Source organism: Oratosquilla oratoria, chromosome 36, assembly GCF_046742065.1.
Source record: "Oratosquilla oratoria isolate Oo_2021 chromosome 36, ASM4674206v1, whole genome shotgun sequence".
NCBI classification, from domain to species: Eukaryota; Metazoa; Arthropoda; class Malacostraca; order Stomatopoda; family Squillidae; genus Oratosquilla; species Oratosquilla oratoria.
This window is the reverse complement of record NC_134812.1, coordinates 45,786,896-45,801,895: the sequence shown is the minus strand read 5'-3', so window position 1 is coordinate 45,801,895 and position 15,000 is coordinate 45,786,896.

The following is a 15,000-nucleotide window of genomic DNA, read 5'->3' as shown; positions in this document are numbered from 1 at the left end:
AAGTATGATGAGTGCTACAAAGATGAATAGATTGAGAAATGAGCAGGTGTGGAGGGGTGCACGGGTGGAAAGGGGGCAGGCAGATAAGGTAGATAATTGAATACTGGAATTGGCAAATGGAAATAATAAACGAGAGGAAATCTAATGAAAAGAGTATAGGAGGCAGAAGTAGATGGAATTAGCGTGAGAGGAAGATCAAGGATAAAATGTATGGATTGATTAAAAGAGGCTTTTAGTACATGAGGTATGTCTGTTGTACAGGGAAGGGAGAAGGCGTTATTGGAAAATGGTTGTGAATGGAATGTAAATTGACGCGGCTTGAGGGGACTGTGTCTTCCTGCATTGCTTCTGACAAGGGCATCTGTCAGAGGACACATATGGCCCTCTATCCACAAAGAAATAAGATGAGAGTGGGACTGATGGGCAAGGGTGCATGCCTTGATTGGCTACCTCCCTTTTAGAGGGAAAAGACCTATTAGTATATAGACAGGCAGGTGTGTGTGTGTGTGTGTATACATATACAGTTTAAACATACACTCGTTTTCGCGCTTCCTTTCATCTTCCAATCAACATTCGGCTTTCTGTTGTTTAACTGTGACAGAAATCTCCTGCACCCGTTGACAATATTGTTACCGAATTGGTATAGTATAAAGGATCACAAAATATTACAAAGGAGGAGCATGGCGACAGGAGACCTTTTGCTCCATAACTAGGTCGGATGCAAAAAAAAAAAAAAAAAAAAATTATGATAAATAGATAAATAGAAATTATAGTAATATAAATAATAATAGAAAAATAAGTAAATAAATAGGTAAAGATAAACAATACATAAACAGGTAAATAGTCAATAATGATAAAGTCACAGATTGATGATGATAAATGTTAATCAAGGAAATAATAATAAACAGACAGACAAATAATTACAAACTAATCAATAAATGATATAAAATAAATGGCAGGCATTACAGCATCTTGCTTAGGTGTTTATCTAAACAAATTTTCAAGCTTCGAACTGAACTACATTGCACTGCCTCTGCAGGAAATTTATTCAATTCATTAACTACATGGTTGGCGAAGTTGTTTCTACCCACTTTCAAATTAAATATATTTCCTGACAGTTTGAGACCATTATTTCCTGTCAGATTCTCATTCAGTGTGAAAATTTTGTCACTTCTGATGTTGTCAATTCCCTTTAGAATTTCAAAGACCTGTATCAAGTCATCTCTGAGTCTACGATTTTTTAGGGAATACAGATTCATATGTTTTAGTCGATTTTCGTATGATTTCTTTTTGATATTTGGAATCAGCTTTGCGGCTCGCCGTTGTACTATTTCCAATTCGTAAAAATGTCTTTAATGAGATTCGGTGACCATATGGAAACAGCATATTCCAAATGTGGACGAACTAACGATTTATATAGCTTGTTAATGAGAGATGGACTTATGAAGTCAAAAGATCGCGCAATCAGTCCTAGAATCTTATTTATTCTCTCAGAGGCTGAAATACATTATTTAGATAATTTGAGATCGTTACTGATAATTACGCCGATATTCTTTTCACTATCGACTTTTGTTAACGAATTTCCAAACAGCTTGTAATCGTACTTACTGTTATTTTTACCTATGTGTATTACCTTGCATCTACTTGAGTTAAATTTCATTAGCCACTTTTCAGACCATTGCTGTAATTTATCCAAATCTTCTTGAATATCTAATTGGTTGAAGTGATTTGCCATTCCGCACAGTTTTATATCATCAGCAAATTTGGAAACAATTGGTTTTAATCTGTGGTCTATATCACTTATATATAGTATGAATAGAAGTGGGCCAAGAACGGAACCCTGAGGAACTGCACTCGTGACATTTTTCCATCTAGAAGTTTTTCCATTTAAAACAACTCTCTGTTTTCGATCGTTCAACCAAATACTAGTCCAAGTTAATAGGCTACCACTTATTCCATGTGAAGCTAATTTAGTTAGTAGTCTTTCGAGGGGGACGGTATCAAAAGCTTTTGCAAAGTCTAGATATATTAAATCTATATTGTTTCTTTTGTCATAATTCGAGATGACTATGTTGTAGAATTTGAGTAAGTTACACAAGAACGTTTCCGTTTGGATCCATGCTGGCTATCATTTATCAAACAGGTACTTTCTAAATGATGTTCAATAGTATCTTTGATGATAGTTTGGGTTTTGTTTGGTTTCAGGATGAGGATTATGTGGACTCACTTCCAGATCGTTGGGATGCCATTGTGCCACCAGGAGTGGTTGAAAATGTCTTTCAGGGGTACTACTGCTAGTACTACTACTACTGGTACTACTACTATTACTAGTTTAATATTTTGTCTGGCTATCCACGTAATATAAATACATTTTTTTATACTATTTTGTATGCCTTTCTTCGAAAAGGGGAGAACAGCTTATGTAGTTAAAATTGTATCTTGCGTATCATTTCAGTTATTTTCATATTTTCTGGTGTCGTGGGTTAAAGCTTGTTTTGGAAAAGTGTTTGGTAATGATGTTGCATTTTTATTTTAATGACAGTATTTTATTCTTCGTTTTACCAACAAATTCATGAGTGGGTAGAAGATTAATTTTAAGTTGCTTTTATTTTACTCCACATTTTTTTTTATGAAGGAAACATGTACACTTCTCCTATCTTTTTATATTTTTTCTTGTCTATTTGTGTTGTGATATCCTTATTCATTTGCTGTAACTCATTATTTATTTTTTCATTCTGTTGAATTAATTTTTTCTTTTATCTTTTTTAAATGGTAAGAAAATTCTGAGCATGAAGATATTTTCAAAAACTAAACGAGGGAGATAACGACAGAACTTATGGGAACAATAATACTAATTTCTATTTTAGAATAGAGGAGACTGCAAGAAACCTTAAACCTAGGCAGTTCCATGTCAATTACCACCTATTATCCCCATTTACAAAGTTATTTAACCTTCTCTTTAAACAACAAATATTTTCAGCGCTCACTATATGGTTACTAAATCTATTCCATTCGTTAACTACTCTATTGGTAAACGAGTTCCTGCCAAGAAATTCCAAAAGAAATGAAGCTTACAATGTTTTCCAGAATGTATTTAATACGAGTAGCTCCTTGAGAGAGTGATCCAAGCGCCACGGGTAGGTAGCACGACCCGGATTTATCTGCCAGCTGACCTGGGCTTCCCGCACTGCCTGGTGGGAGTTGGATCAGTCTCCTTCGACCAGAGGGAGACAAATCCAACTCCCACAAAGCCCAGGTCGACTGATTGACCACGAAATCAGGATCTGGCAGCCCGTGGAACTACTCATATGCTATACCGTCATATGTGATGAACTTCAACCCGAGGATGCATTTTACAATTTTGCTACGTTTGAAAAACAACAAAAAACAATAACAACAAACTCTTTGATTCACCTCTGTGTGATTATTCTCTTGTTCAGGCGAGGGATGGCCCTGGGAGTGGAAGGTTATAAGTCCTTTTGCTTATTCATTCGACTCAAGTATTTCTCCTACCTACCGTCAGTACTCGGTAGGTTAGTACATATCTCTAAAAATATTTCCGCTCCGATGATTGACTCGTACATTTGATTCTGGCTCTCGTATTGTATTGCATTGTATTGTAAGACAGAAAAGAAAAACCCGCACTCAGAATACTGGTTCCATAGATAAGTCCGAAGGAATAAGTCATATCGGAACTGATAACACGTTAAGCAAATCATTCAACGCAGATGATAAGGTATGGTAGGAGAAAAATACGTGATGTACAGAACTCAAAATGCCAAAGTCAGAAGTTGGAATATAATTTATTTTAAAGAATGACATAAGTCAGGTTGGCTAATAAGGAATAAAGTGTCATAGTTTAAATGTCATAAAGTCATTAGGTAAATATAGAATGTACAAAGTCAGCTAGGAAGTAGAAAGGATAGGGGGAATATATAGAAATGGGTAACTTAATAAGTCTCCTTAATCAGAGGACAGGTAGGAAAGAGGAGGTCAGAAAGAGAGAGTCAGAGAAAGAGTTAGGGAGTTGGTCAGAGGGCTAGGGCATTGGCCAAGTGCCACAGGAAAGTGTGAACTAACTTACGTGTGACTAATTTATATTTCTGCAAGTGTCTGTAACTGAAACATTCTAACGTGGAAACTTGTGCTGGAAATATATAGATAATTAAACAAAATATTTTATCAGCCACGTTACCTTTCCAACAGTCGTAAGGCGGTTTCATTCAATTGATAACGAAGACTATACTGCCAATGTACCTGGTACGAAAAAGACGAGGTCGGTGGTGGGTGGGGGGGGGGGGAATGGCTGTTGCGCCGGTTCACTGTCAAGAGGGCTGCTAAAGGTCCGCTCCCTACCTGAAAAGACCCAAACCTGTACTCAGAAGCCGTCCGTCTGTGGATATTGGTAAAATTTCCTTTTATCCCAGAAAATTTTCCGGAACTCGAGAACCATCTTGGTGCTTCCCAGAGTGAAACTGTAAAAGCCTTTCCCTCAGCATTTTGCCTTCTGTAAGATACTGCTCTCGCCAACGCCAGACGATCTTATTTATGCCGGAGAACCCCCTCTGAGTTTCCCTGAATCAAACGTTGTAAAACCTATCTAGGGTAACCCTCTAAAGCTTTTTTTCCGCTCAATGGACTTTGTTCAAGTAGACGGCAAACTATTTTATCCAACTCAGAAAAATCTCTCAGTGCTTTTCTTAGGTTACTCTCCTGAGGGTCTCTCTGGAGTCCTTTGACGCGGTCGTTTGGGCCGTTAGGTTATTTTCAGAGGATCCAGAGGACGACCTTCGAGGAACGGGGAGTGCCAAAGGCCAAAATGTCAGGAAACTTGGGTCAAAGGAGGAATTAAGGTCCTTCAAATTAGTCCTGTCCCTGAGGGCTACTCATTACAGGTACGATGGAGGAAATCCATCCCCCCCCCAAAAAAAAAAAAAAAAAATGGGTGGGGGAATCGGAGGGATGGAGTGGGAGGGGGGAGGTAGAAATGGAGTTGGAGTAAGAGGGCAGGAGGTGGAGTGGGAAAGGACGAAATGGAAAGGGAGGAAGTGTTGTTTATGGTTGATAATATCAGAGTTTCTGTCCTTGGAGATAAAATTGGGCAGAAAATGTATAGGAAATTATAGAGGTGGTAAGGGAGAAATTCGAGAAGGTTAGAGAAAGATTTAGGAAGGATAATACAAACGAAGGGTTAATAAAGAGGAAAGTGATCAAATTCTTCTTTATATTATATTGAGAAAAAGAAAAGAAGATAAGATGGGAGACAGGGAGAAGAGAAGGGTGGAAATGAGAAGGGGAAGTAGGAAGGAAGGGAGGATCGGAAGTAGAAATGAGGAAAGTTTCCAGAAGGAAGGAAAGAAGAGAAGAAAAAATAGGAAAGAAGAGAGGAAGGGAGGGAGAGAGGACGAAGTTTTCCAGGAAACGAGGAAAGAATTTAGGAAGAAAGGAAAGAAGACAGGAGGAAGGGAAATTTTTCAGAAAAGTAGGAAGGGAGGACGTGAAGGCGAGTGAGGAAGTAAAAATGTTAGGATTAGTTGCGGTCCTGAAATGGAAGCTGTATTTTATTGTGGGGAAGGGACGAGATGGAAGGTGTGATGAGGTCAAAGGATGGAATAGTAAAGGTTAGGAAATGTATATAGAGGACGGTGAAGACATGTAAGAGAATGAAACAGGGGTCTGGATTAGGGTGAGAAGATGGAATGGTATAAGTTAGAAAGCAGATGCAGTAGAAGGGTGAAAAATGGATGAGATGCAATAGGGTGAAAGGATGAAAGGTAGATAAGTGTTGGTAGGTGTGGGAAAGTTGATAGGAGGTTAGAATAGGAGAGTGTAGTGGAAGAGGATGTACTCGTAACTATGGAATATCGGGATAGAGAATGAAATAGGATATTTTAGAAAATAGATGCAATGGGAGAATAGAAAACAAATGAGGTGGATAAATGTAATTGTGGAAAACGATGAAGTAGAAAAGGTTAGAAAGTGGATGCAGTAGAAAGATAAAGAAAAGGTCGGGAAAGGAGGCATGAATGGACGGGGGCAAGATTTGGGAATGGAAAGAGAGGTAAAGATGAGAATAAGGATAAGGGAAAATATGAAATATGGATGGGCTGGGAGAGGCGGAAAAGAAGGTGAAAGTGTGGACTGGAAGGAGACAGGGGTCTTGGGATGGGACAGGTTGGATGAATAGTTGAGCAAGGGAGTATCACTCCTACAATTTTCGTAGGATGCATTTTAATATCTATTAGCTGTTCTAGAAATATATATATATATATGTATATATATATATATATATATATATATATGTATATATATATGTATATAATATATATATATATACATACATATATATATATATATAATACATATATATACAATATATATATATATACATATATAAACATATATACACTATATATATATATATATATATATATAAATTATATAATATATATTATATTTGTATAAAATAAGCTGTGGTCACTGCAAAAATATCTAGAAAATAAGGAGTCCCCCATAACTTTTTTCCGTTTGTGTAACTGTCGAAATGCAGTCTACATATATGTCATAAATCATCTTTTTACCTAAGACAGACCAACTTAATACTGTTGTCATACAGACCTGTATCTTCTTGTGCTAGGTAGGAGAAAATCACAGTGGTGAGTTTTTGTTTCTTAACGTTTCAAACTGAATAAAATTTCCTTCAGAGAAATTACAAAGGGAGTGAAGGAGAGAGGGAAGGCAAGGGAGGGAGGGAGATAAGTAGAGAGGGAGGGAGGGAGGGAGGGAAGGAGGGAGGGTGGAAATGAGAAAGGGGAAGTAGGAAGGAAGGGAGGATCGGAAGTAGAAAAATGAGAAAGTTTCCAGAAGGAAGGAAAGAAGAGAAGAAAAAATAGGAAAGAAGAGAGGAAGGGAGGGAGAGAGGACGAAGTTTTCCAGGAAACGAGGAAAGAATTTAGGAAGAAAGGAAAGAAGACAGGAGGAAGGGAAATTTTTCAGAAAAGTAGGAAGGGAGGACGTGAAGGCGAGTGAGGAAGTAAAAATGTTAGGATTAGTTGCGGTCCTGAAATGGAAGCTGTATTTTATTGTGGGGAAGGGACGAGATGGAAGGTGTGATGAGGTCAAAGGACGGAATAGTAAAGGTTAGGAAATGTATATAGAGGACGGTGAAGACATGTAAGAGAATGAAACAGGGGTCTGGATTAGGGTGAGAAGATGGAATGGTATAAGTTAGAAAGCAGATGCAGTAGAAGGGTGAAAAATGGATGAGATGCAATAGGGTGAAAGGATGAAAGGTAGATAAGTGTTGGTAGGTGTGGGAAAGTTGATAGGAGGTTAGAATAGGAGAGTATAGAGAATGAAATAGGATATTTTAGAAAATAGATGCAATGGGAGAATAGAAAACAAATGAGGTGGATAAATGTAATTGTGGAAAACGATGAAGTAGAAAAGGTTAGAAAGTGGATGCAGTAGAAAGATAAAGAAAAGGTCGGGAAAGGAGGCATGAATGGACGGGGGCAAGATTTGGGAATGGAAAGAGAGGTAAAGATGAGAATAAGGATAAGGGAAAATATGAAATATGGATGGGCTGGGAGAGGCGGAAAAGAAGGTGAAAGTGTGGACTGGAAGGAGACAGGGGTCTTGGGATGGGACAGGTTGGATGAATAGTTGAGCAAGGGAGTATCACTCCTACAATTTTCGTAGGATGCATTTTAATATCTATTAGCTGTTCTAGAAATATATATATATATATATGTATATATATATATATATATATATATATATATATGTTATATATATATGTATATAAATATATACATATACATACATATATGTATATATATATAATTATATATACATATATATACATATATATATATATATACATATATATACATATATACATATATATATATATATATATATATATATATATATATTATATTTGTATAAAATAAGCTGTGTCACTGCAAAAATATCTAGAAAATAAGGGAGTCACCCATAACTTTTTCCGTTGTGTAACTGTCGAAATGCAGTCTACATATATGTCATAAATCATCTTTTACCTAAGACAGACAACTTAATACTGTTGTCTTACAGACCTGTATCTTCTTGTGCTAGGTAGGAGAAATCACAGTGGTGAGTTTTTGTTTTCTTAACGTTTCAAACTGAAAATTTCCTTCAGAGAAATTACAAAGGGAGGGAAGGAGAGAGGGAGGAAGGGAGAGAGGGAGATAAGTAGGGAGGGAGGGAGGGAGGGAGGGAAGGAGGGAGGAAGGGAGGGAAAGGGGAGGATGGTCTGGGGGTCAAATCAGGTTTAACGAGTTTACTCTACACATTATTATAGAGAATTTGCATGAATATAGAATGAGCTTTATGCAAATAGGGAGAATTCCCATCTATGGTCATCAGACCAAGTGGAGAGGATTGAATGGGAGGTGGGTTGGCATAAGCCTGATTAGCCCCCATCACTGGCTTCTGCCCTTTAACCTTCATTCTAGCTACACTTAAGCGATTCTATTCATCTGAGGGAATCCACCTCACTCCGTAAGGCAATGGTTCATCTCGTTCTATTTATTCTACATAGAAGCCGCCAGGCTATTTCATTCAGTTGAACAAATCATTCCTCAACGATTATATATCTGCGAAGACATTTAGTCACAATTTCTATAACTTTGTCCGCAGTGTTAACCCATTCGAGATAACAAAAATTTTGATTGTTTTGTCCTGGCTAATGACGCTAAATGATTTGATTACACTGAGGCTTGGGGACATTTGCCACCGCAGAAGGGGCCGAGGATGTCTCGAATGAGGATTACCGTCCGACATGACAACAATAGCGTTATGGAACACTCAATTCCAAACGATTGAAATTGTCCCAGGCTGTGAAAAACCGAGGGCGAATGAGACTAAATACTATCATAGGCTGTGTTGTATCTCTTTTTACTCTAAACTGCCGCAGAGCTATTTCATTCGTACCCATAGTCTTCCTTGGATGAGAACGGTACCAAGTCTAATTAGATTAGGCGTGGTTATGTTCACGTAACCGGAAATGGTATTCTGCGGCTTATCTTTAAGGGTGTTGTGGTTGTTCATGCACGCAACCTATTCCAAGTCAAGAAACTTTAATTACTTCCCAGTTGGAGTGTCCGCCAGCCACAATGAATATAAATGACTGACCTTAATGTGTGAATAAACTATTCTTCGTGTAAGCTTTTACTACCAAGCTGGAATGCAAAGAAGACGTCCAGCAAAGTTGTTCGGCACTTTTATAATAAGTGGTTTGCAATACAATAGACAATTTTGAAAACAAATGTTTTGACTATTTTATGTCATCCTGATATGGTTTCCGCCTTGCCTTCATTTGTGTAGGCTGCCCCTGCCGTGGGTCAAAAGAAGGAGAAGAAAAAGAAGAAGAAGAAGAAGAAGAAGAAGAAGAAGAAGAAGAAAGAAGAAGAACGCGAAGAAGAAGAAGAAGAAGAAGAAGAAGAACGCGAAGAAGAAGAAGAAGAAGAACGCGAAGAAGAAGAAGAAGAAGAACGCGAAGAAGAAGAAGAAGAAGAAGAAGAAGAAGAAGAAGAAGAAGAAGAAGAAGAAGAAGAAGAAGAAGAAGAAGAAGAAGAAGAAGAAGAAGAAGAAGAGAAAGAAGAAGAAGAAGAAGAAGAACGCGAAGAAGAAGAACGCGAAGAAGAAGAACGCGAAGAAGAAGAAGAAGAACGCGAAGAAGAACGCGAAGAAGAAGAACGCGAAGAAGAACGCGAAGAAGAAGAAGAAGAACGCGAAGAAGAAGAACGCGAAGAAGAAGAAGAAGAAGAAGAAGAAGAAGAAGAAGAACGCGAAGAAGAAGAACGCGAAGAAGAAGAAGAAGAAGAACGCGAAGAAGAAGAAGAAGAAGAACGCGAAGAAGAAGAAGAAGAAGAAGAAGAAGAAGAAGAACGCGAAGAAGAAGAAGAAGAAGAAGAAGAAGAAGAAGAAGAAGAAGAAGAAGAAGAAGAAGAAGAAGAAGAAGAAGAAGAAGAAGAAGAAGAAGAACGCGAAGAAGAAGAAGAAGAAGAAGAAGAAGAAGAAGAAGAAGAAGAAGAAGAAGAAGAAGAAGAAGAAGAAGAAGAAGAAGAAGAAGAAGAAGAAGAAGAAGAAGAAGAAGAAGAAGAAGAAGAAGAAGAAGAAGAAGAAGAAGAAGAAGAAGAAGAAGAACGCGAAGAAGAACGGGAAGAAAGAAGAAGAGGAAGAAGGAAGAAGAAAAGAAGAAGAGGAAGAAGAAGAAGAGGAAGAAGAAGAAGAAGAAGAAGAAGAAGAAGAAGAAGAAGAAGAAGAAGAAGAAGAAGAAGAAGAAGAAGAAGAAGAAGAAGAAGAAGAAGAAAGAAAAAAAAGAGCGACCAAAAATTAAACATTAAGCAAACAATAAACAATCAATAAGCATTAACCAAACAAGCAAAGTAATCAACTATCTACATAACTACCTAAGTAAGTGTGTAAGTGAGGACTCGTAAATAAGTGAGTGAGTGGGTAAGTGGGTGAGTAAGAAAGTAAATAGATAAGTATATACGTGATAAATAAACAAATTAATTAATGAAAAAACAAACGATTGAACGAAGAAAGAAACAAAGAATAAAAGAAAGGAATAAAGAAAGAGTAAAAGAAAATGAGAGTGAAAAAAAGAAGGAAGAAAGAAAGAAAGAACGAAAGGAAAAGAATTCATACGATTATCCAATTGGGGAAAGACAAGGAGGAAACACAAGGCGAAGAGAACTTGGGATAACTTTCTGATTCACTGGAGACCAAAATCAGTGGACCAACAGACCCAAAAGATCATTTGGACTCATCTTCAAAAAATCGTGTCGTACGAAAACGGAAGAAACGGAAATTTCCAGCCCCATCAGTTTCTTCAAGATCTCGTTATTTTGTCTTCTGACCCTCCACCTGTCGTTTGGTGCATCGTAGGAGTGAAGGAGAGCTTCCTGACGTTTGCCGGGACACTTGACCTACAGAAACACTTTAGCTGTGTAATGCTTTCCGGGGACAATTACCTTAGGAAAGTGTGTTTTTGATCTAGAGAAGTTTTTATGGTCTGGATACGTCTTAGGATAACTAATCTTGAAACTTGTTGCTTCGTCTACAGTATATAAGGTCTTTGAGGTCATCAGGTGAGGGTCATTCCACGTGTGCTCACGTTGAAAGGACGTTGGGTGGGGAACTACCAATCATCTAAGTCTTCGTTTGCATTAAGTAGTCATGGTTCAAGGATGATCTCGTCTTGAAAGTTTTTTTTACTCATTTACGTTACATAATTAATATATCGATATACTTATTCATTTGTGCATTTAATAATTTTTTTATCTGAGATATTTGTTTATCTATTCATTTATTAATTTTTCATTTGATTTTATTCTTATCTTGTATTTACTTTTCTATTATCCATTTATTTCTTCAATTGTTTGAATACTACCTTGTTCGTCCATTTACTTTATCTTTTCTTTATCTATTTGTATACATTTAACTAGTTTCTTCTTTGTTTATTGATATATGAACTTATTCATTTCATTATCTGTTTCTATTCATATATATAGCTTATTAATCGATTCCTTTATCTATTTATTAATTAATTTCTTCAACGGTATGTTTGCTTGTCTTTTTCTAAGTAATATTGAAAGTAAAACTTTTAATTTTTACTGGTTTTCCTTTTACTCCTCCTTGTGACATCTTGGTCAAACGCTCGATGGGGAGGTATGATAAGAACGTGTTAATGGTTCCTCTCTTCTCTCTCTCTCTCTCTCTCTCTCTCTCTCTCTCTCTTAATAAGAGAACATATAAAGTCTACAAGAAGTGGGCCGGCTATTGAGGAGGCTATCAAGATCCATTGGAGTTTGTCGGAATCTGTCGGAGTCGGTTGGAGTCTGTCGAAGTCTATCGAAGTCTGTCGAAGTCTTCTGGTTATCCGCCTGTTCTTTCAGAGGGTTCGACTTTTTTTTTTTTTTAGTATATCAGAGATGTTTTTGAGGGTAGCAAAGAGTCTAAACGAAGTGTGGAGGACTTTTCGCGCGATTGAAGGACCCCTAATGCGCAGGCAAATCCCCAGTAAAGCTGGAGTGCATGAACTTATGAAATCTCCAATATTTGAAACATGAAGCACTTGTTAATATTCTAAGGGTGTAGTTTTGAAAGGTGTTTTTCGGTTACAGCCATGAGGAAGCGATCGCCAAGCACACCAACAAAAGAAGAAAATTGGAAAAGTGTTGCAACAAGAAGATTATGAAGATATTTTAAATGGCGCTGTCGATATTTAAGTCAATGTACACAGAATGGAGGATTCTTTATACAAGACGGCAAGATAAACAAGGTTTACACCAGAAAAGAGACCATTGACCACAAATAAATACTGCAGGAGAGTAAAATGTTGATAAGATACAACGAATATACATTCTGTATTTTATTTTTCCATATAAGGTTGTGAAAATAACCGGGGTCACAGGACGCCAAAGGCATTAGCGACCGCGGACAGTTAGGGTCGATGGCCGAGCCCCCGGCGTAGCCAAGACGACGGAATCCCCAGGATCTCATGTATCTATTTATTTACTCATAGGCGAATCTGCTTATTGATTTATTCATTAATTCCTTTAATTTGCATACGACCTCAATGTGGACCTAAAGGTCTGCTATCAAACCATTGCAAGCAACTTGCAAATTCTATTTATAACTTCTTTCGCCTCGCAGATATAATTTCTTTCAACATTGCCTGACCTGAATATGATTGCAAATGGACCAACACTTTGCTTCACCGCAACATTAGCGGGGCAAAACATGAGTGGTATTATAACGCTTAGCAAGGGACTATGGACCTAAAAGATAATCTTGATTAACCCGTAAAGTGCATTGTCACTTTTAAGGGTTTTATTGTGTCCATCATCGTACGAATTCATTCAACTGAGAGGGAGACTAATTTGGGTGGATAGAGAGTCGTGAGTCGTGAAAGCCCTTAGAAATTCCATTCAGGTTAGAGACGGAGTATTCAAAGGAAACGCTATGTGAGGACTGAGCCTTTATTAGTACGACGTTCCACTTGTTACAGTTTTATCAAGTCATCACTTGATAAAACTGTAACAATAAAGGCTACGTCCTCACATAGTGTTTCCTTTGATAGACTTGCCGGGAAATGCCAATGACATAGAGAAGAGTTTTTGTTTGATGAAGGAAATGATAACATGTTAACAGAATATCAAACACCTCTAAATATTTCACCCTGTTAGATCTGTCTACAGATGTTCTAAGAAAGGTAAGTATATTTTATATAAAAATTGGCTGTTTTTTCACTGTTTTACGACTTTAATATCTATTCTTGCCGTCACCAGGTGATGTTATTTAGCTGGGGAAACCCCTTCACATTGTAACGAGTAATCCTTTTGCTGCATTTCTCCATTCTGGTTCTTGCTGTAGCAGTTAGACGATTTCATTCTGCTAAGAGGAACCCTTCCCGTAGTAAGAAGACTTGCCTAAGATGATAGTTCGGGACAAAGAGATGCTACCTCAATTGATCGAGACTCCAGTTTTGTGCTCCGGCAAGAATAAAATGTATAGGTGCGGGGTGGGGGTGTCGGGGGGCATAACTCTATGGATTTTTTTTTTTTTTGGAGGGGGAGGGCATCACAAAGCGATTTTATTCTGATATGATGGCATGCGTTATATATTTTGTTTTGGCCTGCGTCAGAGGATTTTATTCAGCTAAGGAGGAGTTCTTATACTAAAGTGAACATGATGGTAGCTGGTTAGCGAATGAAAGGCTCGCAGTGCCTTATGATGGGATCAACATGGTTTACTTTAGGCTCCTTTCTAAGAACTTTATTTATTTTTTCTAATGTCAAATGTCAGACGATTTTGTTCAGGTTAAGGCCATCTAAAAATCATCTTTCCTTTGGTGACTCTCTTTACATATTTTATTCCGGCTAGTGCGTCCGATTATTTCATTGAACCTTGGATTAAAACTCCATTTGCTTCTTGCGTTGGTTCCCGACAGCCCTGGCCAAGCGGGGAGGCGACCCAAACATCGGCCTAAAACATCCAGCGGCTTACCGCAACTGACAGGGCTTGCCCTACCAGGGGTTTCTCACTTCCCACTTCATGGGAGTGGGATGGTGAGATGGTGAGCTGATGAGGTTCATGGATAAAGAGTAGAACATCCCACTGAGTCAGTGAAAACCATCTTGCGACGGAAAAAAGGTTGCAATGGTTGATGAAGGTCAAGAAGACCTAGTTATGGATCAAAAGGTCTCCTGTGGGCATGCTCCTCCTTTGTAATCCTTTGTAAAGAGGACGGTAAGATATGGGGAAACAGAATGTAGCAAAGCTGTCTTGGCATAAGTAGAAACTGCCCTTTACATGACTATGTGGAGAGAAACTTCCGGCCTGATCTTCCAGTGTCGCTCTCTCTCTCTCTCTCTCTCTCTCTCTCTCTCTCTCTCTCTCTCTCTCTCTCTCTCTCTCTCTTTCTCTCAGTCCCCATTCCCCCACCTCCCCTCCCCATCCTTGGGGTTTGAAGGGAAGGGCTACTGGCGTTGCTATGCACCAGTGCCTAAATCTGCTAGGTGTCAGAAGTGTAAAAAGGGAGAGGCATTATATGAGAATAAAACATTTAGGAATTAAAAGATCTCATAGAACTTAAATGTAAATGGTTCATTCATACATGTTTGGCCATTTCACATTCAATAGACGTTTCGAGAAACAAATCCCTTTCGTATTCTGTGACTGACTGATGATTACAAAATAATTTGAATTTCTTCCAATAATACAGGACTACTAAAATAAACAAATAAAATAAAATAGATCCAACAAACTTTGACAAAACCCATTGCCATGTCCTTGTCTCCCTCCCTCCCTCCTTGCCCCTCTTCCTCTTGCCACCCACGAGCTGAGCCCCTTCTCCCTCTGCCGATGGATTCAATACTGGGAGTGAAGAAGACTAACCTACGTCATCGTTGAGGCCACGCCTTCCAATGACGTCATGAGTAGATA